The following is a 9,392-nucleotide window of genomic DNA, read 5'->3' on the forward strand; positions in this document are numbered from 1 at the left end:
TAAAAAAGCGGACCTGTCCGTGATGGAGGGCTTTAGCCCGATCGGGGCTGGCTGGAGCGCCCCACGGAAGTGACGTCACCTGTTTTTTGTTATTATTTCTTGGATTTGGTCGTCGTTGTTGATCGCCGAAACTAGTACGAAGTACCATGCCGGCCGTGCAAAGCGCCCGTGCCGGCACTCATGTTTAGGTCGGCTGTGCTTTTCATTGTTTACGATGAAAAGCACGCGCTTTTTGTACGCGCCGTAAGCGCAGGCCACTCCGAGTGGAGGATTCGGAGGATTGTGTCGCACGTTTAAATTCGCCGGCTTTTGTAACCGCACTTCTTTCTTTTATTTTGGAAGGTGTGTGCGCGCCCCATATCACGCCATCAGGTTTGATCTGCATAGGGAAGAATGGGTCTGTGTCCTCAAACGTGGGCACTGGCTGAAAACTCTGCCGGCAAAGGTCTAAATAGTGTTGCACATGTTGCACGAAGGCTGCTTGCGCTCCTATTTAGATCATAGAATCTGTGGCTTTTGTGGGGAGAAGAATAGGCCGAAGGAATACCTTTGAAGGCCCTCATTTGACAAGAGTTCTCTTGGGTCTAGATTACTGGTGCCCAGTGCACTTGACCTTCCACTCTGGTGCACTGTAGTACGCGCCGCTGAACACCAGCGTTTTTGTCCGTGTAGTTTTGGCGCAGCAGCCTGAAATGTTTTGAAATCTCACCATACTTTCTGTGCATAAAAAGACCAGCAGGTGCCTTATTTTGGCGAGTGAAATCAGCACAGCTGGGACAAAAGAGGCCTGAATTAAAGTTTCTTGGATGTGACAAAAAGATGTTTGGAGTAAACGCGTGTTAATATGCCTCTTTTCGTCGTGCCTACAACTCTGTATATTTGGTCATGTTGTACCAACTTTTCCGAGCTTCCAAAGTTACAAGGTACACTGCAGTGCTAAAAGTACTGATCACAATGAAAGTGTCAAAAAATTTGGCTTAATTCTGGCACAAGCACAACTTTGCCACCCTTGTTAGTGATGGCCTGAAAAGAATCACGCCGAAGCAGGAAGCACCGACCAATCCAGGAGATACACTGTACTTCATTTCACCAACTTCACACACCGTTGTAAAAATTGTGCTGGTAACTAATAAACAGCGAGAGCACGGCGCTGTACCACACGCTGGTAAGGGCAGCAAATGTAGCGCCAATATAGTCTCCCACATAAACTGTGCCCACAGCTCCTGTCAACACCAAATTGATAAAAGCGTTGTTGCACATAATTTGTATACAAACGTCATGTAAGTAGTGCGCATGTTGCTTCTGGTCATAGCAGCAGCTGCCCAACAGCCTACCACTGCAAGTGGTGAAGAACCGGCCAACCATGTGACGTTTGTTCTCCAAAAAGAAAGAAGCATACAGGCCTTCGTTTTCTGACAAGCAGACTGGATGCTCATCACGCTGAAGTTCCCCCGCAGTCAGAGCTGTGTGTGCGCATCCGTTTACTTGTATACGTGCTGCCACGTGCACCTGCAGCTGGCAGCACGTGGCGCTAGCAAGGTTCCATTCTTCCGAGGTGCCGGTTTAGCGTCGTAGTGAGAGGATTTGGCTGCTGCTCTGGCGAAATGAGTTCAAGTACACCAGTCCATACAGCGGTGGCCCCGCCGACGCCACGTATATGTACGGTCAGTTTTCGCGTTTGATGTTACACCTTCGTCTTTAAAACTGGCGAAACTTGCACTAAGTGACGCAAGGCGAGCTGGAAGATTTCTTTTTAGATCCTCCTGAAGCACTGAATGACACACCACCACGTATTGCGAAATTTGTTTATTTACGTGTTCCGTCGTCGCTTCTCACTGTGGCAGTAGTAGTCATCGTCATATAAGGTCCCTAAAACTATCGTCATATCCATCTTCCGCATGCATGACTGGCTGAGCCGGATTGCTTTTTCCGCAGGCTTTCCCATTCCTCCTAAAGTGAAATGCGTCGGCACGCGGTAGAACCGGCTTCGCGAGCTGGGCGTCTGCGAGGTGTTTTGTGCTCATCCTTGTGGCGCAGACGTACGTGACTGTTTTCCTGGTATTTTTCCGAGCACCACGGGCAAGCCAAGTTGATGCCGCACGCTCATCGCAAAACGCGTGCACACGTGCAGGGTAAACGGCGGGAGTAACTATGACATGCTGTTTTCTGATGACGCCGCACACATTACGGCCAGCAACGTATGGCGGCTGGTCGTAACTACTATTAATTTTATAATGAGCACAATAGCAGTATTGTCGTAAAAAAGAACTGCAGCTCAATTATAAATCCTAATTGTTGTATATATGCTAGTGACATGTTGCAAGAAAATCGGAAATGTAATAGTTATATCCCTTCGCTCACCAGCTGTACAAGTTGTACCTGCCCCATGAACCTTCAAATGCTGATTAATCTCATGACCAACACATGAGCCATACATGCTTAACTGTTCCCAAAAGGACTAAGCAAACACACAAACTCCAAGAAAACACATCCGGCATTGGGAAGAAACATTTAAAATTGGCTCACTTTATTTGACCAACAACCAGTACATTTTGCTTTTATAGCCCACAAAAGACCATTGCCAGCACTGCATTATGGCTGAAGAACTTTTCTGCAGTTGGCTTTGGCAACAAGCAGAATGCACCATTATGAACTGGAAACACATATGACAAGCCACAGCTTTTACCAGCCCATTGGTTGCACTGGGTGTCAAGAGATAAAAAGGAAGAACCAGCAAAAATGCTTTAATGTATTTAATGTATGCACAATGATCAAACATTAATTCAGAGTGTAGAAAAACATCCCTTCCAGCATGTTCGGCTGATCAACCCATTTGTGACAGCCTTATCGATGTGAAGGCAAGAACGAGTCCGTGGCAGGATTTCGATGTGGGCTTTATGAACTGTAGGCTGTCTGCAGTCATAATTACTATTGTGCGCCAAACACCCTAGTACACTGAGTGCAGTGAACTTCAGCAATGAAAGTAGTCATAAGAAATTTTTATCGTATGGTGACCGTTGCGAATCCTAGTAAACCGTTACAAGCACCTGGCATGCTGGCAAGAGAGAGGTAGAGATAGTAAAAGATTTTTGAAAGGAGAAGAGGCCAGCCTGAGAAACTGAACTTGGGCCTGCTACTTAAATCCCACTGGGGCAAGGAAGGTACTGAATACTGAGGGTATGAGAAATGACAGTGAAATCAACCAATAAACTTTGTACACTTAAAGCATGTATGGGGCGCAGAAACAGACTAATCACTGCATAATTCGCATAACTTATTTACCGACCATAAAAAAAAGTTCCGCAGTTTGTGAAATTTCACCACATAGACCCCAGAGTCCTGACAGGACAAGCAGCGATTTGACAGCTCGATCTTGTTTCTTCGTGTCAGCCCACGTGCCAAAAATCTTTCGTTCAGACAGAGGGTAAGCATTCAAGCGTAGTAAGGCTGCTTCAAGGTCTTTTCACCCACTAGTATACCTTGGTCAAAAACTATGCAAATGATCAATTGTTTCTGTACAGCCTTACACAGAAGGCAGTCTGGGCTGTCCTCGCGTCCGATTGTGTGCAGATACTTTCAGGTCAATGCTACTTTAAGCCGCAGCCTGTGTAACAAGGTTTCATTGACTTCTGTGAAGTTGAGGGGCATGAGCGCGCCAGAACCGTTGCTCGGGATCAGTCCTGGGGAGCTGTTCCTGCCAATTCTGTGGGTCAGACCAATGCAAGGCAGCAGCTTGTGCACGGGCTCTGTAGAGTATTGCATTGCTATCTTGTCTTATGATGTGTGTAGCCAAAACAGTGTATATCCTTTAGCCGGCACAAGGCAGCATTTCCTTCACAAAAAATTGGTTCTATAATTGTAATTACACTAGCTAGTTACTAATAATTTTTTCAAACAAAGAGCACGACTACAAAGTGTAACAAAGGGAAGGGACAGCAACGACTTCCAGCTAGTGCCTTGTTTGAAACGTATGACCCATATAAATACCATGCGCTTTATAACATCAACATAGCAAAAACAGCACAACGCCATGCTGCAACTTTTCTGCTACGACCCCCATGAGCACTGCCAGCTTTCATGTCTGCAACCTCGTTAAACTCGGTTTCCCCTTGAGAACATGATTTTAGTGCTAAAGATGACAGACACACTTTACTGGTGCTTGCATCTATCAATCAAACACCAGTAAACGTCAGTTAATTTCAAATGATACGGGGTAAACTTGGAAGCTGGCACAACTAGGTGGGATGGGAGTGGCAACAAAAATCTGTGCACAATACAGCCCTGTTGTGGCATTTTTCAGCACGGCGACAGTTGTCACACCGCCCTTGTTAACCTATATTCGAATCTCCTGATACTATGAAGAGACTTGTTGCATTGGTGGCACACTGGAATTACCACTGTGTTGAACCATGGAGCCTGCCAGTTGCCATTCGAGTATGCGAGTCTGCCGATGGAAATTTTTTCTGGCGACTGTTGCACTGCCCTGCAGTGCTTCATGAATTATTTCCTGCTGGCACAGCCATTCCATTCCACGCAGACAAACAAATGCGCACAGGCCGCATGCAACAGGCATGTGTTTGTGTTGTTGTGTGGGAAGCAGGTTTGCCAATGGGTACCAGTCGGCTGCGCAGTAGCACCCAATGTATGCTTACATGCAGATATACCTAGCGGGTCCACCTTGGTTCATTCCACAGACGCAAAAGCAACGCTTTCTCATGTTTCTCTGATGGTGCTTTTCAATGGCCTCAACTTTGGATTGCATTAAACAAGGAGACAGAGAAATATTTCATGGATTTGCGAGCAGAAGGATGTTAGGGCTTCCACCCTGTGAGAGCCGTTCTTAGTCCAAATGCACTGAAACCCACAAGGGCCATCAAAGTCGCCCACCCCGCACTTTCACTACCGCCTTCACCATCGCTACAGTTACATCTGGATTTTTTGAATTATTAGTAACGATTAATTATTAACAGTGACTCTACATGGCTAGTCAGTGAGTGGAAGTGGTTTGGCTTGTTGGGTATAAATCAGAACAGACTGCTTTCACCATATGTTGTGAAGTGGGCGTGACAGTGACCCTGGCTCGTCAGTGAGCAGAAGTGGTTTTGCCGGTTGGGTAAAAATCAAGCATGACTGCGTTGAGGGGCAGACGAAGAGTGTGGAGCACGTCAGACATACTTTTAGCCTGTGTGATCAGTGTACGTGCTTTGTGCCAGTGAGAAATTTAGCAGGTATATCCCTTGTATCGTTTTTTACAAGTTTGTCCGACATAAGCGTTAAATCATTCATTCCTTTTAAAAGCAACACGAAGCCAGCAGGTGAGAAAGAAAAAGGTATGCTAGTAATACTAAAGGAAATTCAGGCTATTAGCAATGGTTCAGAACGACATGCAAACAATCTTTGCTAGCATGCACAGTAGCTGACGAAATACTGCAGGGTAACAGTAGCACGTGCACACGTGATTACAAAGAGGGTTATGGCATGTACAGGTAAGTGTGTAAGGTTGATTTAGTGCTAATATGCTGCGTGCACACGTAAATAAAAATACCCTGCAAAAAAGATGAACAAGGAAACTGAGGTTAGAGCAAATAGAAACAACAACTACGCAGAGTCACCTAGATGGTATGCTTAGAATGTAGATATAACAGTTCAACACAGCACGTAGCATCTGTTATTGCTGAAGCCACTGACGCATCACCTAGCCTGTCATAAATGGGCACGATCACGTACGTTTGGCGACATCGTAAATTTTGGAGCACACGAACACAACACACACGGAAAATGCCACAGTAACTCACGACAGCTATCCGGCGCATTTTTTGGCCACGCTTATAACGACAGGGATCACGGCAAGTTGAAGCGAACGAACGAAAACTCGCTGTCACTGCGACGCACCATTGCTAGCTGATGGGGCTCTAGATTATTCACGTATACACTCCTGCAGCGACACGAATCTGGACGCTTGCAAGTCGAGTACGGAGCAGTATCAAAGTATTTGCCTCGCGTTGTGATACCGACATAACACCGTGTATAACAATGACTGTGATGATAGCATTGATGACTGCGGCGCCAGCAGCTTCACACAAACAAACCTCTGGAAAACTATGACGCACCACACACATCGGGTCACGGTTTGAAGGCAACACGGTGCTTCGTACTTTACTGCACATTTTGGGGCAACATTTGGTTCTGATACGTACGTATTTGATATGAAAACATTGCGCTCTGCGGAAGCGCTGACCAGCACTTCGCGTTGCTGACACGAATAGTCATCGGATTTTGAAGACTGTGGAAGATACAAGCGTGGTGACACAGACTTGGAGCTGAACACCTCATATGAAACGAAAACACAGCGCAGCACCGCACCACTCGTGAGCGACTCCACACAACGCCGACGCTCGTAACATTCTTGCTTGCCTCGGCATCGCGCGGCCAACAGAACAAACTCGGAACAGACAAGCCCGTACTAGAGTGCTAGAGTGAACTCTACCCGTACGTATGCCAAAATTCGCTCTTCGATGGAATTCGGCCTCTTCTCCATGCCGCTCGTCCGTAGGTCATCCGTAAAACCCGTGGTAAATCTATAAAAAGTGCTTTGTTTACACAACTTCTTCTACGCGAGTGTCAAAAACAATAACAAACTCGAGTTTCGCAGAGAAAAATATAATGCAAACATCTACAAAGCATGTCCATGACGTCATGGTAACTAGGTGACGTCATATTAAAAGACAATAAACTCAGGCTAAAAATAAATCTTGATACTGTAATATTAGTGTCACTTCCAAAAATATATGCAATACTATTGAAGTAATTGCAATGTAATGCAGTTACGCAATTTTTTTGTTGACGTACGTCACTTCCGTGGGGCGCAGCAGCCAGTTCGGGGGGAATCGGCTCGGAAGCCCCGGGTTGCAGCAGACGCAGCCTTTGTTAAAATAGAGCAAGTTTGTATCTTAACTTCCGGTTGTAACGACTGCAGTAGGTGAAGACTATATTTACATTTTCTTGCTTCACAATAGGTTAAAATTGTTATGCGCAGAATTATTTGAGCTTATTTTGTGGACAAAATTGATTTGTGAGGCAGTTTGGAACAGTTTGGTTGGTGCAGTTCTCATGTTGGCCACAAAGGGCAGCGCGAGCGGTATTGTTTGCGCGGCGCGTTCAAAACTGTGCTGGAATTCGTGTGAACGCAGTGTGCTCCTTATTCTGTCGTAGCTTTGTGATTTTTTATAATTATACTGGGTATACTGTTATCTGGATCTGGTTGATGATATATAGACACAACCGCTGATCAATAGCGGGGGGAGGTCTAAGTAGCCACGACCACTTTGCACTTGCAGTTTCAAAGCCAACACGTCGCGCCTAGCCATCTAGGATGGCTGTGCGCAACATACTCGCGAATTTTCTGATGGAGGCGAAAAGCAAAAACGCCCGTGTGTACGAGATTTCGGCGCACATTAAAGATCCCCAGGTGGTCAAAATTAATCCGGAGCCCTCCACTACGGCGCGCCTCATCGCCTGCGTTGCGTCGGCGCGTTAAACCCTACGCTCAATCAACATACTCGCGAAAACAACGTGCAGGTGTACGACAGTTGGCGCAATAATGTCTATGTTTCCATAAATATCAATAGAATAAAGTGCTAGCACACGTTTTATATGCAGAAAAACTTTTCAAAGTCTCTTTGGAAGCGTCATAAAACCGATCCTCTTTTTTTCTTGTAAATTTAGGCGATCAAGGTGACTACCCGGCCTTTCTACCACTCAGCTATTGTAATTTCGTGACGTGCGTGCAGAAATCTGCTGTACGCCAGATGAGCGTTGTCAACCAGCGCATCGATCGCCGATCGGGATTGGTGCACGTGAACTATCTTTATAAAGATAGTTTGAGGGCATATAAAGTATACTTTACAAACATAACGCCTGAGATCAGCAGTTAGCAAAGTAACGGACAACCTATCTCGTAAGTGATCGCCTATTGCCTAACCGTGTCAACTCAGCAGTAATGGCGATAAAGAGGGATGTAGACCTAAAAATGCGAAAAGGGGAGGGGATGCTAATATATCTTAGTTACTTACGCCAATGGTGCCAAAAGGCGTAAATGTTACTTATTCACACCAATATTGATTATTACTGCGTTTTCTGGTGGCAGCAAGAAACTAAACGCGCACGCGCACGTACGCTGCAGCCTGCATCTAACTTTCGCAGTTTTCTTGGATTGTTCGTTATATAAAAAAAAGAAGCTAACGCTGTACGTAATTCTTGGCGCTTATCTACCTAGTATATTATTACTAGCAGTTGTTTCCAGTTTCAAAATTTTATGAATTCAGGGGGGTAAAAATTGGGGTTTATACCGCGTCGATTCGGTCTTGGTGGGACAATCAAATCTTGATCGCAGTAAGGAAATGTTGAATTGACCCGAGTAAAACGCGTAGCTTTATACACTAATGGGACTCCTAAACTTGATCGAAGCAACTGATAAAATCAGACTAAACGAGGTTGAATTAACGATAGTTGACAGACTCTCCATCGTTATTTCAACCCAGGCCTACGGGGACAGCTAAAATTTAGTTTAATAAGCGGGAAATGGGACTGACAAAAAATACATAGCTTTGTATACCCTAAGTCGGACCTCATGATTCAACTGAAATAAGTTAGCAGATATAATTAAGTTACATATCAAATAAAGAGAGTCGGCTACATTAAAGTTTGGAAACAGCTAGTGGAGAAATCGGGTTTTTATGAGTGCCATATTTTAGAAATTTGTCTTCTAGTCCCGCAAGGAAGAATTAATTACCAGCGACCTTTTGTGATGGCAGGATCACCGGGACAGCACAAGAAAGTGAGCTATGTTTCCTAACGCGCGCTTATTCATGCGACGTTTGACAAATGTTCGTATTATAATAAAACGAATATCGCCGGTTTATTTTTTAGTTAACGACAACGCCTGCACTGAGGGTTTAATTAAGCTTGTAGGAAGTGGTATAAAAGTATACTACTTTTCTCGGAACCCTGTCAGGGGGATGAAACTCACAGGCGTGCGCAGAGTTCTCGATTAGGGGGGGCAAAGTCCCATATTAGGGGGGGCAAAGTCCCATATACGTATGCCTCAAAGGGTGGGTCCGCAGGTTCATATCGTGTTGTTAGCACTAGGTTAAATAAGTAGTGACTACATAAATTATTTTATTGCGTTTCAATTGTGTGTTCTGCATTTTCTCTTCACGTGAATCAACAGAACATAGCAGACTGAATTTGTAGCAATAAATATACAAACTAAGAAATTACTGTATATGTTTATAATACAATCATAACTAATTCCGCCACTTATAATTTATAATTTACGCTTCAGTTCCGTGCTTCGAGTTTCAGCTTTAAGTACAAGAACGATATATTAAAAA

Source organism: Haemaphysalis longicornis, unplaced genomic scaffold (genome assembly GCF_048455015.1).
Source record: "Haemaphysalis longicornis isolate Haplotype H1 unplaced genomic scaffold, Haemaphysalis longicornis Haplotype H1 scaffold_14, whole genome shotgun sequence".
In the NCBI taxonomy this organism is placed as follows: Eukaryota; Metazoa; Arthropoda; class Arachnida; order Ixodida; family Ixodidae; genus Haemaphysalis; species Haemaphysalis longicornis.